The 8,397-nt window shown below is 38.9% G+C and overlaps 1 protein-coding gene across 1 annotated transcript in view; it reads right to left on the bottom strand.

Moving 5' to 3' along the window:
- Nucleotides 1-680: 680 nt before the first annotated feature.
- The window catches only part of EPHA4 (EPH receptor A4), a 162,403-nt gene continuing 154,686 nt past the window's right edge, over nt 681-8,397 (bottom strand). The window contains exon 18 of the mRNA XM_010837075.1: nt 681-3,185. The gene's annotated coding sequence lies outside the window, so the exon portion shown is untranslated. The remainder of the gene's footprint in view (nt 3,186-8,397) is intronic.

Below are 8,397 nucleotides of genomic sequence, written 5' to 3'. Positions count from 1 at the left end.
GAAGTCCAAGAATACTGGAGTGGGTAGGCTATGCCTTCTCCAGGAGATCTTCCCAACTCAGGAATTGAACTGGGGTCTACTGCACTGCAGGTGGATTCTTTACCAACAGAGCTATCAGAGAAGCACCAAGGGTCTATGGATTCTGGATTAAAGCCTTGTGGGAAGGATGCATAGCTGGTCACTTGGATCAGTAGCAATGGTATTAGAGAGGGTGTAGAACTGGGAATTTTAAAGACAATTTATATCACTAGCACCACCTCATCAAAGCTACTGTTTGTTGAGTTCTAGCTAGATGCTAGACACTGTGCTAACATTTTAATATATTTAGTCTTTATAAAAGCTCTTGGCATTGTAATTGCCATTCCACAAAAAAAAAAAGGCCACAGGGAAATTAGGACACATGTCCTAATATGATGAGTACAAGGTGCAGCCTGAAGTCCAACCAAAGTTTGGTCTTAATTAAATGGGATACAGGATCTTACGGAACCTAAGTTAGATTTCTAATAAGTTGTTCTCAAGGGCAAGGGCCATTTAGATGTCAAAATGCGTTTTATTTTCTAAATAAGTATGCTTAGAATTGAAGATTTTGTGTTCTAACCAAATGACAACCAGTAAGTAAGTAATTTAGAAACATCATGCATGCAGTAAAAACTGTTGAAAAGAGACAACTAGATTCCAGGTTTGTATACAGCAACTACTTTATTATTTTCAAATGCAAACTCTTTGCATTTAGTTTGCTATTTTACAATTTACAAACTAGGTATAAAAGACCATAAATAAATGACATAAGTTATGTGTACCTAAAGTTCATGAAGGGAAGAAAAATACCTTGACAAATTAAAACAAAATAGAAAATCTCTATGTCTAACTCAAGAGATTGTTCAACTTTTGGAACATGTATGAACCAAGCATTGTTCTGTTAATTTCTTCTTCAGTATGAACTAAATTATAATATGCCTTATACATTCTAATTTTAACCACAGTCCTTGCATATTCCAACATACTTGGAGTGATACAAAAAAAATAAATGCACTCTTCAGTGTGTATCAATGCTTGATGTTGTTTGGAGAATGTTTAAGAAGTGAAAATATTGCTTCTAGAACTTTCCTTTACTTGTCAGAATTTAAGTGTCTTCAGACAAATATTGAGGCTATAAGTGTGTATGGATTAATACACATATCCTTCACAGATTGAATACAAGAGGTCTCAAAAACACACACACCAGCAATGTAGAGAGCATAACCCTTCTTTAAAATAACTTTGTAAAACACACCAAAGCATTTCATTCCTAAGATTGTTAAAAATAATTTGGGGCCAGCAAACACATGGTGAAGCTATTTAATTTGGTGCAGGGGAACAGCTTAATGCTGCCTAATGATTTAGCATCTGAGCATGACTTAGCATCTGCGTTCACTAGGGCAGCATTCATTCTTGGGACCAGATATAGCCCCTGAAGTTGGTCTCCTGCCCTGACCTCTGGGGAAAGAAAACCCGCTCAGAGATTCAACCTCATTTCTTTATACATATTTTTTTCAGGCATCAATGCATAGGCACATCCCTTTAAAAATATATTAAAGTCCCCCAAAAGGGGTGAATTAACTTTGTCACTCTGGCATAGTTATGAGAATACAATGCCATACACCCTGTCAGAATGCAATAAATATTTATTGATGATTTTCTCTACTTATTCAACAACATAGGGTTTAGAATTTTTTCCCCATTTTTCCCTGATTTGATGTTATAGCTTATACAAATGGCCACAGTTTCTGCAACCATAGCTTAGAATAAGCAAGGCAGCCACTCCGATTATGAAAAATGGCAGTATGTTGGCTGGAGTTTGGTATATGTATCAGACCAAAACTGAATCTTCACACACTGGACCTCAGATTCCAGGAGGCTGATGCACCTTTGAGGGCCAGAGAAGTTAGCTGCATATTCACAACGGCAGAACTTTCCGTGTACACTGGGAACCTGAAGTTGCTTGAGGCCATTTCACCCCAACTATGCTAACCTCAAGAGTCACTGGCATGTATTTTTCTGTGACACTGGGAGACAAAATATTAATCCAGGACACATCATCTCGAAGCCGACACACACATCTACGTTCATCTCCGAAAGTATATGAATTGCATATATTTGTTCGCATTCAACAAGTCCATTTATGCAGGAAAACAAAGGCTACTTGTATTCCACTTGGGGGTACCAGACAAATTCCATCCCCTTCTCTCCCTCCACCAAGCAACTGGTGATTCAGATGAGGAGTTCAATCAGAATTTGTGATTTCGATGCTGGGTTGTCACCTGCATGGATTTAAATTTTAAAATCACTCCACCGCTAAGGTGAAAATGCCTCTGTCCAAAGCTGTAGGATGACGTATTAAGGTTAGGGTGGCTGCTACAAAATACACGTATAGATACAGGACATTTACTTCTTCCTGGCTGTCGTTCTAAGGGGACGGGCATGGTCTCCAGGCCCATTGTCTCATGCGGCTCTTCATCTCAGAACAGGTGGCAAACCAGACCCCTCCATGGGTAGCATTCCACAACATTCACAGGCAGTTCTAAGCATGAGGTTATATACTCATACACACATACACACGCGTACACACAGGCACACCTATGTACACACATCAAAAGAGATAGTCAGCTCATAGTTAGTCTAGGAAAAAAATATATTTATATCACTGTGATGGCACACCCTGGGTATAACGTTACTTCAGCAATGCATATCATAGGCAGCTCACGGGAACTGGCTTTGTTCTGCGTGGTGGCACCTGATCTGGTGTCCATGGTAAAACCTGTAGCCTTCAGTCATTTGCTGCCACACCAATGCAGCAGGGACGTACAGGAATGAGATATGGAAATACATATAAATAAAACCAAAGGAGTTCAGGAACACGGGCTCTGCAGAGTTGGTGCTGCCAGACAGGACATTCCTCAGTGCAATGGGAGAACAGATGCTGAAGCTTGAATGTTTGCTGTTTCTTTCACCGGGAAAGAGGATTTGAAAGTCAGAAACATATTCTTTTCATCAATGAGTATCATTTCATCAGTGTCTTTGCTCCAGAACTGTCATAGTAGAAGCAGAAGAAACACGTTCGGGAGGAATTGAGGAGGGTGTGTTTTGTTTGCTCCTGTGGGCTTCAACAGGAAGGGCTGTGAGGCCAAGATAGCAGAATCTACTCCCTGTAGAGAAAAGAACAAGACTTCAGACAAAACAGCAACTGATCTTGCCAGCCAGTTGTCAACCCATGTAGGTACAGAGATGACTAGGAAAGGAGTTCAGGAGAAAGATCATAAATTCTTACTTTTCTCTTCTGACAAATGATAACTAAAATAACAACAAAAAAAGTTTATTAACATCTTAATCATTACAACTCTGAGTAAGATACTATTCATTTTCCTACTATGTGGATGTGGACATGGAACCACAGAGAAGCTAAACAACTTGCTTGTGCTCATACATTCAGAAACAGCGGAGCTGGAATTAGAACCTACCCAGTCTAAGCCTACAGCCAGGCTTTACCTACTATGGGAACAGTTTTTCTTTGCAATAAAAATTCTGACCTGTTATGGTTCATTTGTGCAAGAAGGACTTAGAGTTAGTGAAAGAGTGCACATTGTATTATTCTAAAAAGTCCCAGTCTTTCCAAAGAGGAAACTGGTGTATTCTGGGACACAACTGGAAATATCCCAATCCATCAATATTCAACAATATGATTGAAAAAAAAAATGCCAACCATGAAATAAAAAGCATTAGGTATTTTTCACAAAGAGAAAGTGACTTCTAATGAAATATCTGATTAGTAAAGAATCCATGCAATCTGCACATAACAGGTAGAGAGAGGAGACCCAGGGCCATGGGTACAGTGAGGGGGGTCTTGAGACTGAAGCCCACCAAGAGCTAATAAGCCACAGCTGCCCTATCAACCTAGATTCCAATGAGGCTGGCAAAATGCAATGGAACCACTGTCCTCTCGGTCATCAAAGAATTGACTCAAACCAAAAGAAACAATTCCTCTTCTTTTCTTTTGACAACTTTCCAACAAGACTGCTAATTGGACTATAAAGACAGTGGTCATGTTAAGCTGTTGCTGGCCTCAAGTGTACAGCAAAATTAAGACCAAAATGCATCTCATGACACATAATTTCCCTTGTTTTATCAAACCCATTTATCTGCTTGTTTTGTATATGTGCATGTTTATTGTAGGAGGGAGATACATAAAACTGAGTTTCTTGGTGGTAAATGACCATTATTTAAACTTGCAGAAAATACTTTATTTGGAGAAAGAATAATAAAATTTTCAGATAGATATTACTTCTTAAAATTATAAATGTGGGTAAGGGCATAACTGCCAAGCCACTTAGCAACATCATTCATTTTTGACAATTATGAAAAAAAATGAAAGAAAAAGGATCAGATTTATTTTTTGTACTGTTTTTTCTCTGGAAGCCAGTAACTCTGTCAGACAGATATGTATTTGTTTACATGAAGGACAAAGTGGATTCAAATTTGACATTAAAGACTCTAATGGAGAATTACAAACTCCATAGGGATATGCACACATTTTGAAGGTGATTTTCTTTTGCTCCTGGAAACCCCACCCTTCGAGGAGAGAGTTGTCTCAAAAACACATTTATCTCCTTTGCGTCTGCCAACTTCCTTCTTCACTAAATACCCAGATATAAATATATTTGTAATATTAAGTAGGCTATCTGGAAACTCAGTGTGTATATGAAAAGGACAGGATTTGGAAATGAGAAGTGTGGGAATGTGGAGACTTATATCTAGCTGATGTCAGAATGAGAGGGAGAAAAATAAACCTTTTCTTCTTTGAATTCAAGCAACCTCTTTATGGTGGAGAATTGCTTGAAGAGAGACCAGACAAAGCATGTGGTCTGTGTGGGATCAGAAGTGAAAGATGTGACTTTCATGGTGACTAAATAAACAAAAGCATTGTTCCTTTGAGTCATTCATGAAGACATCAAAGTGTCTTTACCAACCAGTTCTTTTCATTGCAATGGGGTCTTGCCCATTTCACTCTTTCCAATTATAAAATAACGATTTCCTACATTTCAAGGCTGAATAATACAGGAGTGATCTTCCACCTTTTGCATAGATACGCACTTACCCCCACACCCTCATAAACCCACTGAAAGTGAACAAGCTTCACCTGGATGGTTCCCGACCACTGAGCTTCATTTCACCCTGCTGTGGCCTGTTGCAACAAAACATTTGGCTTCACAAGTGAAAGACAGGTGAATAACACTTGGGACACGTTGGAGGAAGAATACACTTTTCTTCTATGATGTTCAGTGTGTTCTGCATCTGAGCATGACATATATACAACAACACCATGTGTTGGGAAAGGTGTTTCTATTGAAGTGTCATTATCTCTAATTTACAGGTGGAGGAACGGAGTTATAAAGAAACACACGGTGAACTTCCCAGTGTCAACATCGCGGTTGGCTTTGGAATCTAAGCTGTCTGGATGCCAGAATCTGGCTCCACACCCTGAGAAATAATACAAACTCCTATTGTCCTCAGTCTCTCTTCCAATGTGGGTAGCTTCCTGGAAGCAGTGGAGTTCCACTTTTACTGTTACTGGATATTATTTTAGCCATTTTGGGGCCTTTCCATTGGCCTGGACTCAAATTCAGACAATGAGTCAAAATTAAGATTCAGAGGGCAACCTTTGAATGAATTTCATATTCTACTTTTCTCTCAATTCCCATCTGAACATTGCCAACATACCTGCTGAGATGTAACAAATCCACTCCAACACAGTATGTAACATTAACGTGTTAGGATATTTTAGAATTGGCACACTCTGTTTTTTTTTTTCTAATATTCTGCTTTGAAAGAGACTCACAGATTAAGAAAACAAACTTAGGGTTGGTTGCCAGCAGGGAAGGGATAGTTAGGAGTTTGGGACAGTCATGTACACACTGCTATATCTAAAATGGATAACCAACAAGGTCTTACTGTATAGCACATGGAACTCTACTCAATGTTATGTGGCAGCCTGGATGGGAGGGGGTTTTGGGGGAGAATGGATACATGTATATGTCTGGCTGAGTCCCTTCACTGTCCACCTGAAACTATCACGATATCGTTAGTTATACCCCAATACAAAAGAAAAAGTTCAAAAAATATAAAAATATTCTGTTTTGACTATGTTTAGAAAAATAGCTCAAGTCTTAAGCTGTTGATTGTAAGAAAGCAAAACTTTATTCAATGTATGCAAGGTAACATTCTCTTTTTACTCATAGGATAACACTATAATGCCACCTTATTTGAAACGGACTATGGAAATTGAAAACAAAATACCCCACAGCTTTACAGAAGGAAAGAAATATATAATTTCTTTTTTAAAAAGCAAGTGATCTCCCTCACATTTGTCAACTCTTAACATGAATATCCAGAACTCCTAAACTTCAGCAGAAGTGGTGATAAAACAAAAATTCTTGGAATAGTTTAAAAAACAAATTTCACATTCCTTCTGAACAGAAAAGCTTTTACAACTAATGTTGCAAAAAGGTTTTTACTAAACTGTCATGATTTGACAGCATCAAATTTAACATTTCTTGCTCTATAAGAAATAGCTTTCAGGATAAAACCAAGGGGAGGAAAAGGTCATTAAAATCAACCAAGCTCTTGTTTAAAAGTGATAAAAGGGAAGAGGTTAGAAAGTTAAAATCTGTCCAGTCAAAAAAGTTAGGCTATTTGCTTCTAGGAATGAACATAATCATTTAAATTCACATGTTTTAAGAAGAAAATTCTGGAATTAAAGCAGAAGTACCTAAGGCTACCGGGCTTGATGGGTGAAAAGTCTGATTTTTTAGTTGGTCACTTTCTAATAATGAGTCAGTCAAGGTGACTTCCAAGTCTCACTGTTGCCATCTAGATAGGTCTCTCCCAGCTGATCTCGTTTGGTATCGGGGGCACTAGAGCAGGACAGGAACACGGCTGGGCATGTATTGGAGAAAACCACACTCCAAAAGGAAACATGCACCCCAATGTTCATAGCAGCACTGGTCACATAGCTAAGGTGTAGAAGCAACCTAAAGGTCCATTGACGAGGAATGGATAAACATATACAATGAAATACTATTTGGCCATAAAAAGAATGAAATAATGCCATTTGCAGCAACATAGATGGACGTAGAGATTATCATACTAAGTAAGTTAGAGAAAGAAAAATACCATATGATATCACTTATATGTGGGATCTATAACACATATCATATGATATTGCTTATATATAGAATCTAAAATTAATGATGCAAATGAACTTATTTACAAAACAGAAACAGACTCATAGACTTTGTAAACAAGCTAATGGTTACCAAAGGGAAAATGTGGGGAAAGGATAAATTAGGAATTTGGTATTAACATAAACACAGTACTATCTAGGTGGATTAGTGGTAAAGAATCCGCCTGCCAATGCAGGAGACACTGGAGACTCAGGTTTGATCTCTGGGTCAGGAAGATCCCCTGGATGAGGAAATGGCAACCCACTCCAGTATTCTTGCCTGGAAAATTTCAGGGACAGAGGAGCCTGGCAGATCGTAGTCCATAAGGTCGCTTAGAGTTGGACACGACTGAGTAACTGAGCATGTTCTAAATAGGAAAAGAAGTATGTCAAGGCTGTATATTGTCACCCTGCTTATTTAACTTGTATGCAGAGTACATCCTGAGAAACGCTGGGCTGGAAGAAACACAAGCTGGAATCAAGATTGCCGGGAGAAATATCAATCACTTCAGATATCCAGATGACACCACCCTTATGGCAGAAAGTGAGAGGAACTAAAAAGCCTCTTGATGAAAGTGAAAGAGGAGAGTGAAAACATTGGCTTAAAGCTCAACATTCAGAAAACGAAGATCATGGCATGTGGTCCCATCACTTCATGGAAAATAGATGCGGAAACAGTGGAAACAGTGTCAGACTTTATTTTTTTGGACTCCAAAATCACTGTAGTTGGTGATTGCAGCCATGAAATTAAAAGACACTTACTCCTTGGAAGGAAAGTTATGACCAACCTAGATAGCATATTCAAAAGCAGAGACATTACTTTGCCAACAAAGGTCCATCTAGTCAAGGCTATGGTTTTTCCAGTGATCATGTATGGATGTGAAAAGCTGAGCACCGAAGAATTGATGCTTTTGAACTGTGGTGTTGGAGAAGACTCTTGACAGTCCCTTGGACTGCAAGGAGATCCAACTAGTCCATTCTAAAGGAGATCAGTCTTGGGTGTTCTTTGGAAGGACTGATGCTAAAGCTGAAACTCCAATACTTTGGCCACCTCATGCGAAGAGTTGACTCATTGGAAAAGACTCTGAAGCTGGGAAGGATTGGGGGCAGGAGGAAAAGGGGACGACAGAGGATGAGACAGC

Source organism: Bison bison, unplaced genomic scaffold (genome assembly GCF_000754665.1).
Source record: "Bison bison bison isolate TAMUID 2011002044 unplaced genomic scaffold, Bison_UMD1.0 scf7180017864068, whole genome shotgun sequence".
Classification (NCBI taxonomy): Eukaryota; Metazoa; Chordata; class Mammalia; order Artiodactyla; family Bovidae; genus Bison; species Bison bison.
This window is presented reverse-complemented; position numbering and strand designations above follow the sequence as displayed.